Here is a 24,031-nt window from a genome sequence, read left to right as displayed (position 1 = left end):
TACATCTAATCCATCAACAAATACTGTTAAGTCCACCTTCAAAATATGTCCAGAATCTAACCACCTCTGAAATCCACCCAGCTATGACCTGGTAAACCATAATCATCTCTCTATTGATTATTGCAACTACCTGCTAATTGCCAGCCTTGCTCCTCCATCAATATCCAGTTCTCCATCCAATTGCCAGAGTGATCCTTTTAAAACCTTAGAGGCCGGCCCCGATGGCCTAGTGGTTAAGATCAGTAGACTCTGCTTCAGCAGCCCGTTCCTGGGCGCGGACCTACACTGCTCTGTTAGCAGCCGTACTGTACCGGCAGCCCACATACTAAAGAATAGAGGAAAATTGGCACGAGTGTTAACTCAGGGTGAATCTTCCTTAGCAAATAAATAAACTTAAAGAGTAAAATATAACTCAGATCATGTCACTCCTCAACTCAAAACCCTCCAGCAAATGGTTTGAAATCTCATTCACAATGAACTGTAAAATCTTCATAATGACCTACAGAACTTGCAACATTTGATCTTGTCCCCCAGCTCTCCATCCACAACTTCTCTCTCTCTTTTATCTCTCTGTCTCTGTATCTCTCTCTCTCTCACTCATGCGCGCGCGCGCACACACACACACACACACACACACACACACACTTCTCCCTGTCTCCTCTCTCATTCCGATTTGGTCACTCAGGTCTCAGAGTTTTGTGTGCTATTTTCTTTGCCTGGATGCTTTTCCTGGAATATGCACGTGGCTCATTTCTCACTTCTTTAGGTCACTATTGAATCTTCATCTTATCAGAGAGGCCCGCACTGATTTGGCGATTCAACCTCACCCCTCACTCCAGATCTGGTCTACTCTGTTTATTTTTCTTCATTGCCCTTAATTCCATCTGACGTTATATACAAGCAGGCATAACATATATATGAGTGTCTGTGTGTTCATCTGATTGTATATTCATATCTGTGCATGCTAAATAAAATAGCTATAATATTTCTGTATATATTGCTATTCTTCTTCCTTTGTTTTAATTTTTACAGTATTAGAGCTTCAATAGCCAAAACTCAAATGAAAGTCAGAGAACTCAGGAAGAACATGTGTTCAGACAGAGCCGGTTAGCCTCACCACACCTATCCCTATGAGACTAGATAGCGACCCTCCAAATGAGAGGAGAATGATAAAGGGAAATTGCCGGGAAAATAAGATGGACTGTCGATGAGGCGGGGCCTTGCACGCTGCTATCCTTGGGGCTTAGGTTTGAAATTGAAAGAGTGAGAACCCAGTTTATTTTGGGCATTTGTTCATCAAAAGTGTCTTGCCTTCAGCTCTGTATCAAAGAATACTCTTCACCATCTTGATGTGCAAAACAGACATTACAACTTAATCTCCCAGAAACATAAATGCAAATCAGAGGAGGTGGAATGGGAAGGGAAGAGTCCTAAATTGGCAGAGCTTTCATAATAAAGATTGAAAGGCAATGACTTGACTGAATTTTCCTGAATTGTCAGGAAAAAAATTTGTGCTAGCAGGCAAAATGAGGCTCAACATAAGAACTAAATAGTGTGATAGAAAAGCAAAAAGAAAAAGATAAAATGCTTGCACAGCTAGTATTGATGAGCTGGACATAAGTTCCTAGAATCCTATTTCAACCAAGAACATGTTTGTGCATTCTGGAACTACACTTCAAATTTCTTTAATATGTAGTAAAAAATATGAAATGAGATACAAAATAAAGAAATGCTTTTAACAAAATGAAATATGTCAGAATGAGAAGCATTATAATAGATTCTTAACCTTTACAGGAGAAAATCCTTAATAAAACATATTGAATAATGTTGATTTTGGCCATCAATTTAGAAAATGCAATTTTAAGTTCACAGAAATGCTGGCTTGCCTTCTTAAGAACGTGCACTTATCAGGAAATTAGCAGCACACACTTGTTCTCATGAGCAGCACAGCCCTTCCCTCTCCCCATCGCCTAGCATCCAAAAAAGAAAAGGATTCCTCGTTGACACAAAACAAAAAAGAAATCATATTTATACATTTGCTGACCCCTCCCTACCTACTGATAACTCTATTATTTCATTCACTCAAGCCTTTAGTATGTGTTCATAGATTTCGCTTTACCCTCACTGACTTCAAAACCCACGTGGGTAAAATTTCTAACCACTTGTTTTTTCATCTGTGTCATCACCTCATGCTCAGTTTCCTTTTGTTCTCTTTTGTCTTAGCTACACATTCCCAAGATGACATCATGCACTTTCTCATCACCAGAAATCACAATATCCCTGAAATCACTTCCTTATCCATCTTGACCATTTCAACTACCTTTTAAAAGAATCCTTAATTCTCTTGCTTCTCTCCCCTTCCACGGTGCTTGGTCCACCAAATCCACAGCTCTATAAATCCAACCAGTTGTGAATCTATGTCTGAATCTTCCTTATACATGCAGGAGAATGTTCCTCAAGAGCTAGGCAACCTGAGCCACTTATACATTCATTTCCACCTGCCTAATATGGGCACGCATGACACTTGTCACTCCTACTGTATTTTTTGAGGAACCTTGTCTTTCGTTCTGTACGATGTCTACCGCAGACATTTCTTTCTTTATTCTGTTCCCCTTGTTCGTTACAGACATATATATTCTTCCAAATATTGCACGGGGCATGAGTGTGCTAAAGTGTTTCTCGTTGCCATCGGAATTTCAAATTTCGCTAGGCAGCCTGTGTTTGCATTTGCTAAATCTAGCCACATTACCACTACTCTCTTTTAAAAACTGAAGCCCCTGCCTCTACTTCGTTGAAAAAAAATGTTGCCGTCCTGTGGAAATGCCCTCATTTACTTATAACCGCTCTCCCGGGATCCCCACGCTTGGTTGCCTTCTTCCCTCTTATTTCTATGGAAAAAGAAAGAAAGAATCAACTATTTAATGATCAAGGCCAATACCTTGCCGTGAGGGTGGCAGTCTACACTTCTGCTTCTTTGCTGAGTCCGCTTATACACTGAAATATCATATTGTGCAGGGCCATTCCCCTCTGCCCGTATTTGATTTATATCTCCTATTATAAAGCCACACCCAGTAAAATAAGAGATTGTAAGAAGTTCACACTTCCTCAACTACCCTTAATAGCAAGATGCATGCTTTCTCTACTCACACATCCCTTCCCTTTCCCATTATTTCTGCCTGCCTGCTCTTTGTATAATCTTCTGGCTCCTCCAGGCTGGGCATCTGACCTTCTCCTCCTCCTTGATGATTTCACCTCTCCCTGGGGTTTTATACTCATAAATAAGCTGGTGACGCTAAGCTTTTCCAGCTCAACCAGCTCTCCTGAGTTACAATTTGTTTATTAAACCATTGTCTATACTTAAATGCTTCACAAACACCAGAAACTGGAAATGTCCAAATAAAACTCTTTCTCTTTCCCCAAAAGGTGTTTCTTAAAGAATAGTCCCCACTGGAATGAAGTCACTATTGATTTGCCCTCTCACTCCCCCCATAGCTGATGCATCACTAGACCACGTGCCCCCACACTGGGGACTGGAATGGGGAGAGGGCTGTGAACTAGTCGGAAGCCTCACACTGGCTCCTCCCTCTGCCCTTTCCCTCCCTCTTCTAGGCCGGCTGTGTCTCATAGTGCAGTTTGTTCAGATATCAAATCTTCAGTAAACTTTCCCAGACCACTTTATCGAAAAAACCCTGCTTCCATTTTTCTCTCGCCACATCCTATTTATATTCTTATTATTTTGCCATTCTGTTTGTTTTAATTGTTTGTCTGTCTCTTCCACCAGCCTACCGTTTGGTTCACTTCTGAATTCCTTGTAGGATCTAGCACAAGTGGAACATGACAAGCATAAAATAAATATTTGTTGATTAAATGAAGAAATACATCAATAAATAAATTATTTGTGGGAAATATTTTAAAGGTAATATGGGATTATTTCTCATATCAGCAAAATTTTATTAAGAATTATGAAAATAATTAAAATATTAAGCATATATCTGTATGATATATAATAACTTCTGCCATTAGGCTAATATATGACACAAATGTTACCAAATTATAGCTTACAATATTTATTTAGGTCCTAAATAAAGTAACTCAGTAAACTAAGGCAAATAATTAAAGAGGTCTAATGAGGAAAAAAAATTGTGTCTATTAAAGTGATGATTCTGAACTTTTAATTAAACTTGTTTGGGGTATATTTTATTTTATGTGAAAATAAATTGTCTAGAAGCTAGTGTTTTACTTCTGAGTCACATTTGGGGTTGTTTTTGCAAAGCCCTGCATAAATTTATTGTTCTGTGATTGCATCAGTTAATATCACCACCATAATTATTTACAGCTTATTAATCATTACTGAACAATTGAAAAGATTTAATAGCCCATTTCTCATTATCTTTTGCATAAGAACAAGACAGCTTTTTTTCCCTTATGTAATAACACATTCTGAAAGAAATTCATCAAACTCTAAAATAATAAAAGTAGAAAAAGTACAAAAATTTTATTTTACTCCTATGAGAAAAAAAAATATAATTATTTAAAGATAAGGTAGTTTTGATTTATTAGAATACTTCCCATTGTATTCTTTGATTGTCTTTTCCTCTCTTTCTTCTTTGGAACTCTCTCCTCTCCTGATCCATCAACACCACACACACCCTGAGACATCGCATCTCCCATCAGAGGGAAAAGTGAAGACCACCTGGTGAACAAACATTAGCACTGACTGACTTCAAGAGCTAAACTACGTTGCATAAGGCCGTCTGAATTTTAAAGGATTGTGGCAGGTAGTGGCTAATGTTAAATAAAAGAGAAACAGTATTAGTAGTGTAATTTCCAACCTCAGTAAAGACAATAAGGAATTGAATTTTTCTGCTATTATGAAATCGCCCACAGGTGCATGCCACTGTTTATGCAGGAAGAACACTCTGATCTCAAGCAATCGGATCATTTGATTAGTCTAGGAATAAAAGGTATTCTATCACTTCCTCATACTTAATTCAAATCATCAACCTGTTTGTTCTGCTTTCGAGAACAGAGGACACTTCTTCATAGCGTCACAATCCCATAAAGTATCAATACGCTGTCACTAAAAGTGCCTTGCTTTTTGATATTTTCAGCTGAATATTGCCTTTAAATTACTTTGTGACTCCTGTCTGAACCTTTTGCAATCACTCATGCCCCTCTTTAGCCTAGAACTGAAGTCAGTACTCTGCTGGTAGAGTCTAATTTTGGCCAAGAAAGATAAAACAGATACTTTACAGTTTATGCTACGTATATCTATTCACATTTCTTTATTAAACAGATAGTTAGGTGCTACTTTTGAACTTGCATAGCATTCTTCCAGGTAAGATGTATGAACCAGGAGGTGTGTAATGTGCAAAAGCTATAAAGATATTTACGATAAAGCCCTTGGCCTAGTGAGCCTTACAGTCTTATAAGAAAGATGAGTCCTCAACCCAAAATAAAGCCATATGTAATAAATGCCAAGTGATAATGGCGCTGTCGGAGTACAACACTCCAACCACTCATAAATCTACTGAATATTTCACCAGTATGTACCTTTAAGCAGTCGAATTTACAAAAATGACTGGCCTGTAGCAGGAATCTGAGGCCTAATTCATTTTTTTTGATTAATAAGTCTGCTGTCATATAACCCAATTTTGTGTTGTATTTAATATCTTCATGTCAGTGAATATATCACAGCTCTGTATTTAATTTGTGAGTTCTCCTAAACTATGTCGTGTGTTGTATAACTAGTCCTACATGGAAATAAGGATGTAACCCTGTGATAGTATGGTCCACTTATTTAGGGAAAAAATAAAATAGAAATTGGATAGTTCTACCATTGCTTTTTCACTAGAGAAAACACATTCAGTATCATTGCTTCAGCTCCGTCTGCAATTCAATTTACTTTATTAAAAAAGGAAAACAAATACTCCTTATTTTTGCTTTTTCTCCCAAAATCTTGCAGAAGGAAATGAAATGAGTGGTTTGTTTTTATATTTAAAATGAGAAAACTTCTCTACTTAGAAGAACTCATCGTGAATCAAACCAGTTGCTTTAAAGCAGTAAATTTTTTTTTTTAAAGAAAAGAAATGGGATTCACACAATGTCTCCTAACGTTGTAAATAAAATGTTAAGTAGGGGATGAAATATAAACCTTCTAGGAAAGCAACTCCCATCATAGAAGATGGAGTGACTTAGATCTAATGAGGAAATGTTCCCAGGACTACTGAGAAAGGAAGTAGGCAGTGCACAGTATGAAAAGTTGCCGGAGTTTACATAGCGATAGAATGATTTTTAAATGACAAGAGTTTTCTGCAATATCACTCTATAGGTAAATGAAGAAGGAAGCACAATTTTTAATAAAACTGCGTTAAAAATTTTATAACCAATCTTTCCTAAGAACAGGAAGAGTTTAATGAAAAATACATACAGAATTATAATTTATCCAAGGTGCATCATTATCTCAAAAATCAATCTCCCTGGACTTATATTGGCTAGGATTGATAAATGATGAGGAAAACAACTGGAAAGCATGCATTTGCCAGAGTTCTGCATTTGAATAATTTGAAGTCAGGTAATTTTATCTCTACAGGTGTCTAACTCCATGCAAATGCAGTGTACAGGATTAAGTATAAAGTATGCATAAACAGCATGGATTTTCATAGTTTCTCCTCCACTTCCCCTTCTCCTCTCTTCTGTGGTTTTGCATAAACTTCCATAAGCTTTACTGGATCTCCCTAGCTTCAAATCTTGTGTTTTTTTCCTATAAGTACATATCCACGGTACTGAGATATTCCAACTAAAAGTCTGCATTGATAGGACCATCACTATGAATGCAGCTCTTTTGCGAGAAATAATCGCAGTGCTTTTCAACAGTGTGATCAATTTCTGCTTTTGCTACTGTGTTCCATTTCTGACTTTCTTATGTTGCCTGATGCCAGCTTGTTTAGCTGGCCTCATCAATTCGATCTTCACTCTGTAGTGGGCTGGAAAACGTTTAACAACTGGCTCTCCAGAAGAGAGAAAATGTGAGAGTGTATGTGTGTGTATATAAGTTTATATTATATTTCATTGACGTAAAAAATGTATGGCAAGTAACTTATAAATAGTAATAAAATATACAATATCTTTATTGTAAATTCCATATAGCCAACTGATTTTTACAGAATACTTTTATTTAGTTTTGCCAAATTCTTGTACCTTGTGTCCACAGCTAACCTGTGACTTCAAGTCAACCATGATTTCACAATATTTTGTGCTATTGACAAAGCAATGAGAAATTTAACACACTTTTAAGTTTGCTCTGCCTTATTTACTTTTTTCTTCATCAATTTCTTAAGCCCAAGAAGTCCACAAAACAAAAGAATGGAGGCTCAATTTGTACCATTTGCCAATATCTGTTGTATAAATACTCCCATCATGGCCAATTTCATGCTACCAATGTGACGTCACTGAGCCCAGAGCTGGGAAACAATATGCAGTAAGTAGCACATCATTTCCACGGCAGAAATAATAGGCATATATAACTCCACTGGAGTATATAATAGCAAAATGTAGTAAAATAATTAGAAAATAATGGATTATCAATATTTACCTTTGTTCTGGTATAATTAATTTAACCGTTGGTTTATTTATAATATGATTTATATTAACGGCTGTGTTGATAACCAGCTTGAGAAATTTCTATAAATTTACTCATCGTCTCTCACAAGTGCACGTGAGCTGGCCCCAGCACACCGCAGCCTCACTGTTCCCCAAGCTGCATACTCCGGTGCTGAGCCCTGAAATAGGTTTCAGTCTCAAGAGTTTATGGTGTATTTGTTACTCACTCAAAAATCTCCAGCTCCATCCTCATCCCTAATTTCTCAACTCCATGCTCAATAATTTAGATCAAACTCTAGCTCTAAATCTCTTATAATCCACCTGGGCTGCCTCTATCAGACAGTACTCTCAGCTCAGTTCCAGTCTCTTCCTCTGAGGACTGGCTCACCACACAAAATGGAAGGTATCTGAAATTCGGCTTTAAGCAGACTTGGCCTTGAGTCCCATCTCTTTCATTTACAACTCGGTGACCTTGAATAAGATACTGAATATCTTTAAGGCTTCCTTTTATCATCGTAAAATGGAAATAATAATAGCAAGCTTGTAGAATTTTGATTAGAAATACTGTAGGATCTCAAACATGCTCCTAGGAGATGCTTCCTGAAGCTAAGATGCAGCTGCCTCTCTCTCCCTCTGCTCAGATAAAACTATATTCTCTTCAGACAGGAAGAGCACATCCAAGAGTCTTAAGAGGAAACTTTACAGCCAACCAAAACCCTATGTTTTCAGCTACCAATGGAAAGAATGAGCCTATCCACTCAATATGCTCCAAGTTTATCGGTGGTGTTTCGTTTTGCTGGCCATATTGTTTCGATGTTTCTTCTGGGAGTCTCTAGACTGTGGTTTCCATACAGTTGTCTTTCCTGGTACTCTGCTCAGTTAGCACGTGGCTTTGAGCCTTCATGAAGCTGACTTTGCACTGGTTCTCAATGTGGCATATTTCCCAACCACTATTCCTGTCTTCTGGTTTGTGGTACTAATGTTCCCTAACTTCTACAATGCTGAGCTTCTCTGTGCACTCTTCCCTGATCCTATCTTTTTTCCCATATTTCTGTTGCTTTTGTCAGTAGACAATCTTCCAAAATCTGTTCTTCCAGCCCTGGTAATACTGAGATGGGGGAATATCTGAACAAGAAATGAAATACAGCAAAGCACTAAAGCAGGGATCGGAAGAACGAGGCTCTGGTTCTGATTTTGACAGTAACTAGTACTGACTTTGGAGAAATCAATAAATAGCTTAAAGCCACAGTTTCTTCAATTGAAAATGATGCGTAAGATTTCTCTAGGGTCCTTCCAGCTCTAACATTTAATGATTCCATGATTCTCATTTCACTGTTGCTCTCAGCAACTGTAGTAAACTGGAAATACGGCCTCTCCCAGCCTGTTGCTTACACAGCCCTTAATTGGAGAAGCAACCTCAGCTCTTTGGCTTAATGTTTCCCATAAGCTCACCAGCTACAGAGCTAGTAGGGAGAAACCTGTCTTAGAATTTGAGGAGGGAAATGAATAGTATTTTTTCTAGTCTTAAAATATGAATTTATGTTTTATCTATAAAATAAACTTTTATTTTTCTAAAGCAGTAAAAAGCAATCGCCTGGATAATAAAAATAAATCAGTAAACATAGTGAAGATTTGTCAGATAAAGTCTCATCCTGGAAGTTGAGACCATGACTTATACTTCATGTATGAAAGTTAGGCTGGTGTTTATTGAATACATCATCCTACTGAGGAGGAATTATGCAAAGTAGTGAGAATTAAAATAATAAAAAAATAACAATAGTATAGAGTTAAATATAAAACTAAATTAATCTTAAAAAGAAAATATTCTATTTTCTACCTAAATAAAAAAATAAGGGAAGTAAGCTACTGAATTGTGAACATTAGCTACCAATATCCTTCTTGATATGTAATTTATTGAGTCCTGTATTCATCAATGTCTTCCTTACTTTATCCGTATGTTTATGCTGATACTATTGATCATTCATCCTTAATTACATCTTTCTTCTTGGGGATTTTTCATCAAAACACAAGCTTCTAAGTTTTTCTGATATCTTGTGTGCCCCTACATCAGCAGCTCTTCCTCTGCCAGTTTCTTATACTTCATAAGTCCTGATTCCTCAAGATTCTACTCTAGGCTCTTTCCTCTTTTCTCTCTATTCTTTTTCCCTGGATGAACAGGCCACTCCTGAAGCTTCAGGTATCATGCGCAGGCTGATGCCTCACACATGTGATCTTTTGTTCTGATATACATATAAAATATACATTTTATACATACACACACACATACAGTATGATGGTATGTGTGGTGTGTGTGTGTATACATGTACGTGTATGTGTGTGTGTTATATATCTATATACATATATGTAATTTACAGCCAAATTCTACCTTCTTGCCTTTGGATGTCTCTTATAATTTGCTGAATTAGACTCTTCCAATCTTCATTTTCCCTGATGCCCTCTGTGTGAATGCAGGTCACTCTGTAATCCAGTTGCCAAATACAGAAATCTAAACATGCTTCTTTACCTCTTACTTTCACTCATCTTCCACATTTTAGCAGTTAGTAACTTGCTCTGATCTTTCAAAAATACATTGTTTCCTCCATCTGCACTCCTATTCCTCTGGTCTAAACTAAAGTAAGATACGGTAATAGACTGCTAGTGTGACTCCCTGGTTCAGGCCTGACTCCCACAATCCATCCCCTTGACTGCAGCCAGAGTGAGCTTTCTCCATCCATGAGCCCATCAAACCCTCTTTTACAACAATTACCTCCTAACATTGGCCTATATGGACCTACTTAGCTTGCTTATACAGGACTTTAGGATTCATATATCAAATTGTCACTGCTACTCAATGCTCTGGGAATGTGAATTCATTATAATTCTTCAGTGAGTTTCCTTTATGCTTTTAAGAGCTTGTGCAAGCTCTTCCTTCTGACCAAATTATTCTTCCTCTTCCTCTTCACTTGTGATTTATAATTCAATTTTTGGCTTAGATATCACATCAATATGTCTAGGAAGCTTCTCTGATCATCCTAAAGAGGGGTTGTATATTCTCCTCAGCATTCTCTGTAGTGTACCTGCCTAGTTAGTTAGATTTCTCACTACAGGGAAATATATGTAAGAGCAAATAATACTCACAACTTGTCCACAGTTGTATTTCCAGTAAGTTTCTCAGATTTAGCAAATAAATAAAAAGATGTCCTTTTAACATTGAAGTTCAGATAAATAAGACTTGTTTGTATGTCTTCATTTAGGACATACACTAAAAAATTGTTTGTTATCTGATATTCAAATTTAACTGAACGTCTTATATTTTATTTGACATCTTTCATCTTCAGTTCTTGAAACATGCCTACCACAAGATACTAACTGATACTCAATGATACTAAATAACAGTAGAATAATTATAAGATTTTACTCTATTTCCTCAAAAGTGTTATAATACAATACAATATATTCATTTTGGTGATTTAGTAATGAGAGTTCTTTGCTTTATTTGACAGTACTATCATTTTAAGACAGTTCATATTATGGGTTTGATTGTGTGTATGTCATTTAGTTGTGATATTAACAATGGAAAATATGCTAGCATACAAGCTAATACAAGAACACTCAGAGGCCATGTTTTCTTGTGTGATTTTGTTGTTTTGTTTTTGGATTCCTCATAGGTCAGAGACAGACCCTGTCTAAACTTGCTGAGGGAAGCTGTCTTTAGGTTTTCATTTCACACATCCACTCCCTGAATATTTCCGTCCATAGTACAGTTGCAGTCAGAAGCAGTCCAATTGCTTACAGAAGAGGGAACAGGGGCCATCTGGTCCCGACCTGGAGGCAGCCTCTGGGGAATAGAGCCTAACTTTCCACTCTGTCACTTTGATGCATGAATCCTAAAATCTCATAAAGACATGCCTTGATTTTCTCTGAATTACTGTGGAAGAAAATGGAAAGGAGTTTTTTGAATTCTATTGCTCTAATGTGTACTTAATTTTGTTGTGTTATGATTTGAAGTCTACTCCAGAGAGTCTAATTTAAAAAAAAAATGAGAAAGATTAAATATAGCAGACAACCTTCACCCAGAACATGAGTAAAATCACCAAAAGAAATTGACAAGAAGAGTATTCATAAATCTTAATTGATATATACATATGGATTGCACCTTCTCAAGTTTCCACAAATTATGTTGGCTGGTTTATTTGTTTATATTTGAGGTGAGCACTAATGTTAGTGGTTAATGATTAAGCACAAAAGTAGATGGTTAAATTCTTATGAGGTAGCAAAATAATGGATTAAGGAACTCCAAAGATCTGCGTCTCCATAAAAGCAATGAAATAACTGGGAAAAACACTGTGAGAATCAACATTTTCAGAACTTCAGAAAATATTCAAAAGCTTTCAGCAAGCAGAGAGAATTAACTCAAGAAAAGGGTCTGGATCTTGGCAAGAACAGAGAGCTTTGTGTCATTTTAACCTACCCTAGTCCCATGTCCCAATTCCCAGCTTAGTGGTAACTGAAAATGACAGGCTGGATTCCATTACAGATACAGGAGGAACCAGAACTGACCTCCTTTGAAAAGAATTCTATATATTTATGTTTATTTGTTTTATTTGTATTTATTCTTTTTTTATTTATTTGCCTATAGGTGATATATCTGGAAGATTGGCTCAAATGGTTTGTCTTTATCTCATCTAACTCAGAATTTACCACTGCTGATGCTGCTACCTTTGTCCAAAACATACACAGAAAAATGTTTTAGTCACTGCTGCCTGAGACAATGGATACCAATTGGGACAAACAATAGTCTAAACAATAAACTGGTGGAGAAAGGTTGGGGAATGAGATGCTTTGGAGAATAAGGGCTTTGAAAGATCCAACACATTCCTTGGGATCAAGAAGGTCACACACATACCCGTGCTATACACACAGGCAGGAGAGTACTGAGAAGACCTTAACTCTTACCTCTAGTTGACACTGAAGCTCTGCACAAAGCAGTAGTGAAGGCTAAGGCAGAGTTGTTAACTGCCTGGCTGAGTGTCAAAGGTGTGCCCTAATGCACACACAGAGCTGCTCTGCAAAGAATGGGAGATGTTCTGGAACTTCTTAAGTCATCCAATAAATTCAGTTTTACCAGGATATCAAAGCCAGATAAAGAGGTCACAAGAAATGGACTAAAGACCAACACCCATTATTAATACACATGCCAAAATCCTCAACAAAATTGTAAACCAAATCCAGGAGCATATTAAAAGGATTACACACCATGACCAAGTAGAACTTAGCCCAGGAATGCAAGGTTGGTTTGACATATAAAAATCAGTTAATGCAATACACTGTATTAACAGAATGAAGAAAACAAAAACACATGATCATCTCAATTGATGCAGAAAAATCATTTGACAAAATCCATCACCCTTTCATAGTAAAAAAACAAAACTAAAACAAAAACTCTAGGAATAGAAACTAAGCATAGAACAAAGAATAAAAAGGAACTTCCTGAACTGGATAAAGGGCATCTATGAACAACTCATAATTGATATAATACTTAAAGGTATAAAAAGGAAGATTTCCTCTTAAGGCTAGGAACAAGAAAGGATGTCTTTCCTCACCACTTGTATGCAATATTGTACTGAAAATCTTAGCCAGGGCACTTAAGAGAAAGAAATAAAATGCATCCAGGTCAGAAAGAAAGAATTAAAAATATATCTATTTATAGATGATATAATCTTAAATATTAAAAACTCTGAATGTTCTAATATTAACATCCGAAACAATAAAATAACTAGGAAGAATTGCAAAACTTCTACACTCAAAGCTGCAAAACATTTTCAAAAGAAATTAAAGATGTAAATAAGTAGAAATTCATCCTGTACTGGTAGATTTGAAGACTTAACATTGTAATGATGAAAACAATCTTTACGTTGCTCTGCAAATTCATTGCAATCCATATCAATATCCTAACTGCCTTTTTTGCAAAACCTGACCCATTAATCTTAAAACTCATATAGAAATGCAAAGGACAATGAATCACTAAAAGAAACATTGAAAAAGAAGAATAAAGTTGGAGGACACACTTCCTGATTTCAAAACTTACTAGAAAACTATAGCAAACAAATGATGTAATACTGGCATAATAATAAACACATAGATCAATGGATTTGAATTGAGACTATAGAAATTTACATTTATGGTCAACTTGTTTTTAACAGTGATTCCAAGACTATTCACTTGGGTAAAAATAGTCCTTTCATTAAATTATGCAGGTGCAACTGTATATCCACATGCAAAAGAATGAACTTGGAGCCCTGTTTTACACCATACCTAAAAATGAACTCAAAATGGATCAAAGATATAAATGTAAGAGCTCAAACAACAAAATTCTTAGAAGTAAACATAGGTGTACATCTTTGTGACCTTGGATTATACAATGGTTTCTTTAATATGACACCCAAAATACAAACAACAAAAGAAAAAATCTATATAAGTTAGAATTCACCAAAATTAAAAACTTTTGAGCTTCAAAGAATACCACAAGCAAGTAAATAAACAATTTATAGATGAGAGAAAAAAATTGCAACTATGTGACAAGGGCCCCGTATTCTGAATATGTAAAGAACTCTTACAACTCAGCAATAGAAAGACAAATAACTCAACTTAAAAATGGACAAAAGACTAGAATATATAATTTTCCAAGGAATATATACAAATGCCCAACAGGTCAATAAACAGATGCTTAATATCTTCAGCCAGCAGGAAAATGTAAATCAAAACCCCAATGAGATGGTACTTCATAGTCTCTAATGTGTCTGCAATAATCAAAATGGAAAATGACAAGTCTTGGTGAGGATGTGGAAAAATTGAAACCGTTATACATAGCTGGTGGGAATATAAAGTAGTTTAGCCAATGTGGAAGACAGTTTGGCAGTTGATAACAAGTTTAAACATAGAATAACTACACGACCCAACAATTCCACTCCTAGTTGTATGCTAAGTACTGAAAATACATTTTTTGCACAAAAACTTGGGTATTATTATTCATAGCAGCATTGTTCATAACAGCTAAAAAATAAAAACAACCCAAATGCCCATCACCTGATGAGTGTATAAACAAAATGTGGTATATCCGTATTGTTGGGAAAGGCAGTCATGTACAGTGTCTCACCCCTGTGTGGCTTCATAAGAGTGACCTGGGCCAAGAACATTTCCCTCTTGGGAAATAAAGAGCTCTCACAGCTAGTGCTGGGCTTATCTCCTTATGTGGGAATATCTTTCCCTGTTCTGGATTTATCGTGTACTTCCTTGTTCTTTTCGAGCTTCTGCATCATAGTGCGCTTGGCCAACCCCACTGTTACATCTGTCCCCTGCAGGGAAGGAACAGGGTCCTTCTCCCACTGCACAAGGAGGTACTTGTAGACAGTCTCCCTGCATCAGCAGCAGGACAAGACCCACTGACCACGGGGAACTGGCTCTCACTACTGAAGCTCATCTTGCTCTGTCTCTTCTCTGTACGAGGGAACTGTTGCTCCATCCAGTGCCTGTGTAAGTCATGTTTTTCTTGTCTGCCCGGATACCTGAAGACCATGGAGCGGGTTGACATCCTGGAACCACTGCTCCTGGTGGTGGGCATTGTTATGCTCTTTACTGTCATCCATGAAGTAGGACTTCTCCCCTGGAGGGGGTAATAGATATCACTTGCTCCACAATTTGGTGTAGGGAGCAAAGTCCCCAACAAGGCATGTCATGGCATGGTAGAGGCACAAGTGTTCATCAGTCCAGCCACCCCAGGATGGTGTTGGCTCCCCAGAGGGTGACAGGCTGACTGGGATGCAGGTCTCCTCCCCTCACAGGAGGATAAGTGGGATAGAGACAATTTCCCTGTCAATAGGGATGAGCACCAGCCATGGTTGAGGGTGGAGATGTGAGTGGTGGTCCTAGAAAGAGCAGAGAAACTGTACTCTGGCTCTTTCCCATCTTCATGCTCTCATACCACCTGCCAACTCCCAGTGTCGTATGGGTCACAGGTAACACCTGACAGTAGTCAAGGACTTTCATGCAGGGAGCTGTGCCTAGTCAGGTTATCGCTTGGGAGCCTCAAGTAAGACCTGTTTTCATTCAGTGCAAAAACATCAGTGGCATTGCTGAAAATGAAACTGTTGAAATACGGTTCTTCTCTGAGAATGAAACATGAAAACTGAAGGATGATATGGGCAGAAGCCAGGGGAGTTCTATGTGGCTTTATTGGTGCATCTGTTCAGTGAAGAGGCATTTCAGACTCAAGTGTCTCAGGCCTGGTGACGTGGTCTAGGGAAGCTAACAACTGACCCCCTGCTGCAGCACACTTTTGCCCACACTGAAGGACAACCAACAGGATGGAGACAGAGATCAACCCATGCCACTCTTGATATGGGTTGCTAAGAGCATAAGAGTGATATTCCCAACTAAGGAGAACATCTCTAGGAGTAATACCCCTTGGAAAACAATTCATGAGGCCATGACTGCTCTTGCTGTAAGGGCACAGATACTCCATTATATGACCTAGCCCCTAGGGATAACGGTGACACATTCATGTGCCAGACTTCACTGGATGCTTACATGCAGCAGTACCTCCCCAAAGGAAGACCCCATTCTCTCTACTCCTGTCCTCTGGAATGACCATGGGAGAAGCAATTAAAAAGCTCCATTGAAACATCTCACTTTTGGGTGGAAATGGCAAGATGGTCTGAGTCATTGCCACCCAGGCAGGCCTGAATAGACAGAAGCTTGGTAATGGGAAACCACACCACAAGGGCCAAAAAGGGAACTTGAAGGACAGAGGAGCAAAAAAGAATAGGGAGGACTAATGCCCAGAGCAATGTGAGTCTGGCTACTGAAACGGAATAGACAAAACAGAAATTAATGGGATTCTCAGAGAAGACCTCCACCGATGTTGTAAAGTGAAAGGGGGTCCCACTAAGTTAGTAAAGTTATGTCTGAAGGAACAAGAGGAGGAAGATTCACAGGACTCGGAAGATCTTGAGTCCAGCAGAGCAGCCCTGGGAGTCCCTGACCATATCTGGAGAACGGGGATGTTCCAGTGGCCAAGGCTCCCCTGCGGAAACAACTGGCAAGGGTGGGGCCAAGGTTTCCTGCTGGCAGAAACCGGCTCCATGCCCCTGTGAAGATAGCAGGGAGCAAGGAATGATTCAGGCTCTGATGGGGCTGTTGGACACTGGTGCCCAAGTGACAATAACCTCAGGCCCCCACGAGAACAGGGGAAACTGGTGGCATTTGTGGGTTTTTAGGACAAATGCAGCGACACATGGCAGACAGGTTTGCATACACTTGTGGCTGGGGCCCTTTGGGTCACTTCTGGCACCAGTGATTGTGGTTCTCACAGCTGAATGTATTACAGGTATTGACATTTTGGCTGCTTGCAGCACAGAACATCACCATAGCCTCGAGGGGATGCCTCCTCACAACAAAAGATTGGAGCTGTAACAGTGGGGGGCATCCACTCTCGCCCACCACTTCAATTACCCAAGCCCTGCTGAGTTATTCAACAAAAGCAGTACTGCCTACTGGGCAGAGAAAATAGCATTACTTTATTGCTTCAGCACCTGCTGCAGCAGGAGGGTTATACACAACATCATCACAGTTTAACAGCCCAGTCTGGTTGACTGACAGTGGACTACTGTAGATTAACTGGCCAGAGGCCACCTTTGGCCCCTGTGGTAACTGACATCGTTGCCATCACCAAGGTGGTGGCAGCCCACATGGGAGACTGGTGCCACACAGGACATGCTCCCTTGGGTTAAGATGGACAGTTCATGCTCTCTATTACCCCCAAGCGAGTGGGGTGATAGAACAATGAGATCTTCAGACCTATCTGATGCTTCCAGAGCAAAGGAAAGTTCATGTCAGACCTCAACACTGTTCCCTTAAATTCTGGGAACATGTGTGGACATCAAGATTGGTGGCAAGTTCCTTAATAGAAGAATATGAGTTTGGAGACTTACTGCAGAAACTTCGATGGTAGAGTAATAAAGGATAATAGCATAAAGTACCTGAGAAGCACGTAATCTTGACCTCTGTGGATATCTGAGTTCCTGGAAGAAAATATCATTGGTGCTCATGATGTACATAAAGAGATATGGAATTCAGGCGAGGAGCGGTCTAGACCAAGCAAGAGAACATCTGAACTAGGCCTACATTGAGAATAATGGAGTTTATGAAACTAAGAAAGGGGTTCCTCTCTCTGGGGGCATCTTCATGTGGAAGGAATCCGAATGAGGGGGCTGAGTTCTGTTCCAAGCAAACGGACTATGGAATTTCCTTCCAGGAATTGGAGATGCAATAGGTGCTAGGAATCCTCCTCCATGAAGGCTGCTTGTGGACCTTTCCCGCTGGTGTGGAGAGGCCCTTCCCTCTCTCCGTGGGGAGTCCCTGTTAGAGACAGCGGCTAAGAGCACCTAATTAGGGATGTGCTAATCCAGAGTCCAGAGCTTTACTTGGACTCCAGAGCTAAATGCTTTACATCTCAAATAATCAGGAATTTATTGCTTTTATGAGTTTTATTTCTAGAAGAGTTTTTAATCAAGGTATCACTGAAGAGTAATTCCAATTGCGTATAGTAAAATTGCATAAACTCAGACAACAATGCCCTATAATAACATTTCCCAAATAGAGACATACTGATTTAAGGCTATTCCTCCTTTATATTTTCTATCTATGAAAAGAGGAAGAGAAGAAACAGAGAGAAAATCATTTTATAACATTGTTTTCTATTATATTTTCATTTATATTTGTGTGGGACAAAAAGATAAATTATTATCCTTAGCTTCCTTAGTCATGTCAATTTCCCCATAAGAAAAAATATATTCAATGTGTGTAGTTGATATTAACATGTTGACTCTGCTCTGTAAAAAGTCACTTTTGTTGCAGAAAAAGATAGTGATGAAATATTATCCAGTAGAAATAGAATGATAATATTCCTGAAATAAATTATCTTAAAAGAGAAATAAAACCTTTTACAAGAGTACAAACAAAAATGAGAAAAGTGAAAATTAAAGTAGAAATGTATTTCTCCATTTCTTTTTAAAATGACTTCATTTTTATGTAAATATTCGTATCCCTCTTATTCTGAAATACTTAAATATGTAACTCTTGAAAGATAGCAGAGGAAGAACAGCCTTTGGATAAAGATAGGATTTTTTCCACTAAGCCTGTTATCACAGGCAAAATTACATTTATCTTTTGGTTTGGGAAGCCAGGAATAAAACGCAATGAACTCTTAATGTGTTTATATTCCAGGAATGCATTTCACCTTATGGTGTGCATATACAGTCTAAATTAAGACAAGCTAATTAAACAGACAAATTCCAAGAATTTACTGTTCTGTTATCATCAGTAATTTTCTTTTAAGGAGTTTCTAAAAGGTATTTCAGTTTCTAACTCTGAGATTTACTCTGGGGCACTGTGAACCTTCTTAATTTTAGGCACAAATTATTTTTTATTGTTGTCTTTTCTTTTCTTGTACCCAGATACTCATGTTTACTATATTCTTTATGAGGAAATGATAAATTTTATGGAGTTAGACCCATCTATGCAATGAAAATTGTGGTCCATTTTAACATCTTTTATGGGCTATTGTTTTCTCAGAGTGCAGACAGATGCTGTGTAATAATTAAATGATTGTTGACATATTAATATTAAATGATTAGTGTGGAGTAGGTGGCTTTGTATATGATTACATCATTTCCACTACTAGAGACCTGTTCAGTTATATCATAGGTTTCTCTGTTTCTTAATGGTCTTGAACCAGACGTTTATGGTGAAGTTAGCTCTAGTATAGAATATGCAGGAGCATTGTGGCTAATTTTCTTTCCCTTCTCCACCTACGGCACATAATCTCCCTTGTTTGTAGGGAAAATGAACGTTTTTTGCCTATTACTTATTACCCGCAGCCATTGTACATTATCATTTATAGGCATCTGAAGCACTATTGAGTTTCATTCTAAGGGAATTATTTTTGTTTAATGGGAAAATTCAATAAGTGGACTTAAACATTTTATTGTGAAAAATTTTACCCTAATAAGAATTGTGTTTTATTCTTCCCTGTGTTTGGAGATTATGTGTGTGTGTGTGTGTGTGTGTGTGTGTGTGTGTGTGTTCGCGCGCGCGTGCGCACTATTTTCCACAGCCTCAACCTACTTGGAATAATACATGTTAATATTTATTGCCCCTGCCCTGGCCAAAGGGGTATTATATCACTTAATCCCCAGAGCAAATTAAATGGGGTTTGTGGCCTTGACATTTGATTCCAGTCTTTTAGCCCTACTGCAAGGTGTGTAAGGAGCCTTGATTGCTTCTGGATTTCAGTTTTGGTTTTCCCACTGTCTGAGCTGAACTCTCCAAATTGTCTTATGTTGCTTCCATAGTAAAGCATCGAGCTGAGCATCCCCTTTGGGGTGTTGAACACAGGCTGCTGTGAGTGGATTTGCTTATTCGATTTGTGTGTCCTTCGGACATTTCAACGGCTGCTGAAATCTTTTCCATGTGTCTGGAACGTGCTGTGTGTTCAGGCAGGGCTTTCTCCAACATGAGTCTTAAAAAAAGGAACGAGCACTTTTTCCAAAATTTTACTCCTATTGCAGAAGCTTTCTTCAACAGAACCACCAACGGCTGCTTTCCTACCTAGGCTCTGCTTGGCAGAGCAGGCGGGCTGCAGGTGGAGGGTAAGGGAGTGGACTGTGGGGTGTGGTTCCTAAAGCATTTTGGGTGATGGAGCTTCAGAACTTACTCCTCAAACATAGCCTATAGGACCATTGCAATTGTAAGCCTAAATTAGATAGAAAATTTCATAACAAATTTTAAGCATGATAAATAAACTTATAGTCTGAATTTTGACTTTAGGAAAACTCAAGAGAAATTAACAATTTTGCATAAGGAAGAACAAGTTACCTCATTGTTTTTTTGTTGGTATCATTCTATATAATGCAAAGTTATTTCATCTGCTGCATCTTATTCCAATGCCATCTAATAATACAGGCAAACAAGGTAAAGATTGCAATTGGAATCATAAGGAAAAAAATTCTTGTGAAAAGGAATATTATTTTGTATCTATTTTAGTATATATTTTATTATACTCTGAAAATAAACTTAATGAAAAGTTGTTTTATTAAATTTTCCCAAAGATAATTATTAATGAAAAGAACAGTAAATTCCTCAAAGTGTCTTATTTATTTCTAGATTTTCTGACAAAAGTTAGGTTGGAGAAAGAAGGGGAAAAAAGAAAGAAAAACGCTTCTAATTATTTTGCAATTTGCTTTAATTTAAATCAGAGTCTAATTTGTTGTCACAACAGATTAAGAGAGGCTGCACAAACAAATGTAATGAATTCAGTGTGTTTCAGAGCCGAGGGCTAAACCTGGATTTACTGCTGGCATGCACCATATTCAACTTCATACTTCTAGGAAAAGAAAGTTTTCTTTTTGAGTAATAAACAAACTAATAAGGAATTTAAAAATAAATCAAATCGCGACAAACTATTTGTACAGGTATTCAAGTCAATGCTGTAAGCAGCAGTAACCCTGTCTTATTTTATTTTTTTTTAGCAAAAATTAGAACTGTTTTATAATGCAGCATTGATTTGTGCCTGATCTGGAATACCCCTTTTATTAATATTGTACTAAACCCCAGGAAATGATGCCATAGGCCACAGATTAGTGCCAAAATACATATGAAGCCAGTTGATTCTATTTATTAAGACCATATAAGGTCCCTGACCCTGTTGCGATGAACAAACACAGGGCCAGCTGGCTCACAGGCATTCTTTCATACAAACCTGTTCGCTCATATCTGTTCACAACTTTTCCTTTCATCGGGGTCAGAGCAATCCAAAACTGTGTAGGGACCCAGTGGTGGCGAGCAGGATCGTGTTAGCAGAGGGGCGTGCAGAGCAAGTGTGCCAATTATCCACCACTACAATTGGGAGCTAACCAAAACCGGCTTCTTGCAAGTGTGTGTAAAACAGTGCCTAGGGGCCATCACATGAAATGAGGTCCCTCGAATGATTTCATTTTCCGTAGAAAAAAATTCGGTGGGTCATTTGAATGGAGGCACTTGCTTTGAATAGAAAACATCACAGGAAAAGGGTTTTTTTCACAGTACAGAATAAGGGGCAAAAAATAGAATTGTAATTCAAAATGTCTATCATTTGACATCAAGTGACATAACAGATAGACCAAAGTGTGTAAATACACACAAATACTGCCACCACGGCTAGCAGCAGCCATTTACATGTACTTTTAACTGTGGAACTCAGCATTTATTTCTCTTCTATTTTTTTTCTTTTGTTTTCTTTTCTTTCCTCCAAGGAAATCTGCAACCTGAATGTAAATGTCTTGAAAGCTTTCCCACTGTTGCCCTTTCTTCTCTTTTCCAAAATGAAATGTTGATATCACATAGGATTAGGGTACTCACGGGATTTCAAACCAGGTCAGTGGAGCAATTGCTAAAAATGACACAGAAATTATAATTTTAAAAATAAGCTCCAAGATAAACTTCAATGGGGGGTAGTAGGATGGAGAATGTCCAGTTGTGTCAGGCCCTGTCAGTGGACTTCATTTCAACTTAGTAGAGGGATGATGTTTTCAATTTCTCGATAAGTGCAAGTGCCTTTCTCTTATCCACGTTACTTGAGGACTGAATAACTCAGCTTGTTTGGCCTTGTAGAACTTCACATTTTACAAAGAACCGTAAGATGACCAGGTCACCCACTAAGAAGGTAAATAGCAGAGATGCTATTAACCTAGCTTGGTGGCAGCCATGGGGGTAAGCTGCTCCTCGCTGCCTTCAAGGAGAACCTCATGTGAAGAGTGCATCTTTCTGAGAGCCTGCAGCTGCTGCACCTTAGAGACCCACCCGCAGTGTTAGTGCTGAAGCCAGCCTTTGCCCGGGCATCTCCCAGCAGGTGACGAGCAGAGCAGAGAAGTGCTACTACAGGCGGGCCCCTCCTCTTCCCCATCACCCTGGCCAGACTCGCGCTGCTCTGCAGGCTGAGGTTCTTCCTGCCCCATCCTACCTCCTTCCCTTTCTCCCTTTGCAGGTGTCAGAACTGCAGGATGGTCTGCAGCCTTTCCTGCCCACGCCTTCTCCTTCTCTCTTTCATCTCAGATCTCCTCTCACCTCAAAATAAATAGCTTGCATATTTAATTCCATCATGACGTCTTCATTTCTGGAGGACTCAAACACAGACAGGTCTTCCCTCTCCTTGTATGTATTTTCAGAGAGTCTAAGTGCATTTTTCTAACTGTAAACTATCTAGTGTGAGAGAAGCCAACCTTAAAACACAGATAATTAAAACTTAATCTGGATATGCACAGAGAAACAGCTACAGTTATGCATCACTTAACGACCGGGATAGTTCTGAGAAATGCATCATTAGGCGATTTTGGCATTGTGCGGACATCGTAGAGTGCACTTACACAAACACAGGTGGGATAGTCCACTGCACATCTAGGCTCTATGGCACTAATCCTACGGGGCCACTGTCGTATATGCTGTCTGCCGTTGACTAAAATGTCCATATGTGGCGCATGACTGTTTAACAACAGATTTGATATTATAAATTCTACCCGTGTGGCTGTCCATTTTACGAGTGTGAAACAATGTGTCACAGCATGGCAGAGCTACTCGCACCATCCCATCTTTCCCACTCTACCAGCTCATTCCACTGGGCTTTTATACAAGTTTAATTCAAATAAGTACTTAGAAATGCTTTCACTGAGCTTGTTTAAACTGATGATGCATCTCCATGTAATCCACCTGGATGCTTGACTAATCCCTTTCTCTACTCTTTACTAATAACACAAATTCAAACCTCACCCTCAAATAAAGGTATTGCTGGTGATTCTGTATATTTCGTCTTCTCTCTCCTTTGTCTTTTAATTATTTCATCCATTAGCAAAAAGCTTAATTATCTCTACTTTCAGGTTTCCACCATTTTTGCAAGTTTCATTGGCATAATTATAACTTTCTCCTGCCCATCACAGTGAGAAAGGCTTCTTGTAAGTCAAATTCGAAGCTTTTGAAAGAGAAATTTTCACATGAATGTTGTAGGGCCTACATTCCACAATCGCTGTCCCTATACAATATCTAAAAATCACAAACTATTTTTTGAAATTTTTAATAATAGACAATGCAATTTTGAGTTTTCCTTCTTCTTTCCCCACAATCCCTACTCCCTAATTAGTTACATACAGACATTTAGTCTAAATTTCCTTTTCATATATAGCTTCTTCTCCATCTCATTTTTGTAGCCCCATATTTTATTTTATTAGAATTCTCTTTCTTCTATAATACTTTCATTAATTTCTCTCCAGATATCCATTTATTTAATGAACATTTATTGATTTTATTCGCTTGCTCAATCAATGTTTATCGAGTCTCTACTATG

The sequence above is a fragment of the Equus caballus genome, chromosome 17 (assembly GCF_041296265.1).
Source record: "Equus caballus isolate H_3958 breed thoroughbred chromosome 17, TB-T2T, whole genome shotgun sequence".
Classification (NCBI taxonomy): Eukaryota; Metazoa; Chordata; class Mammalia; order Perissodactyla; family Equidae; genus Equus; species Equus caballus.
The sequence above is the reverse complement of the archived record's forward strand: the minus strand, read 5'-3'. Positions refer to the sequence as shown.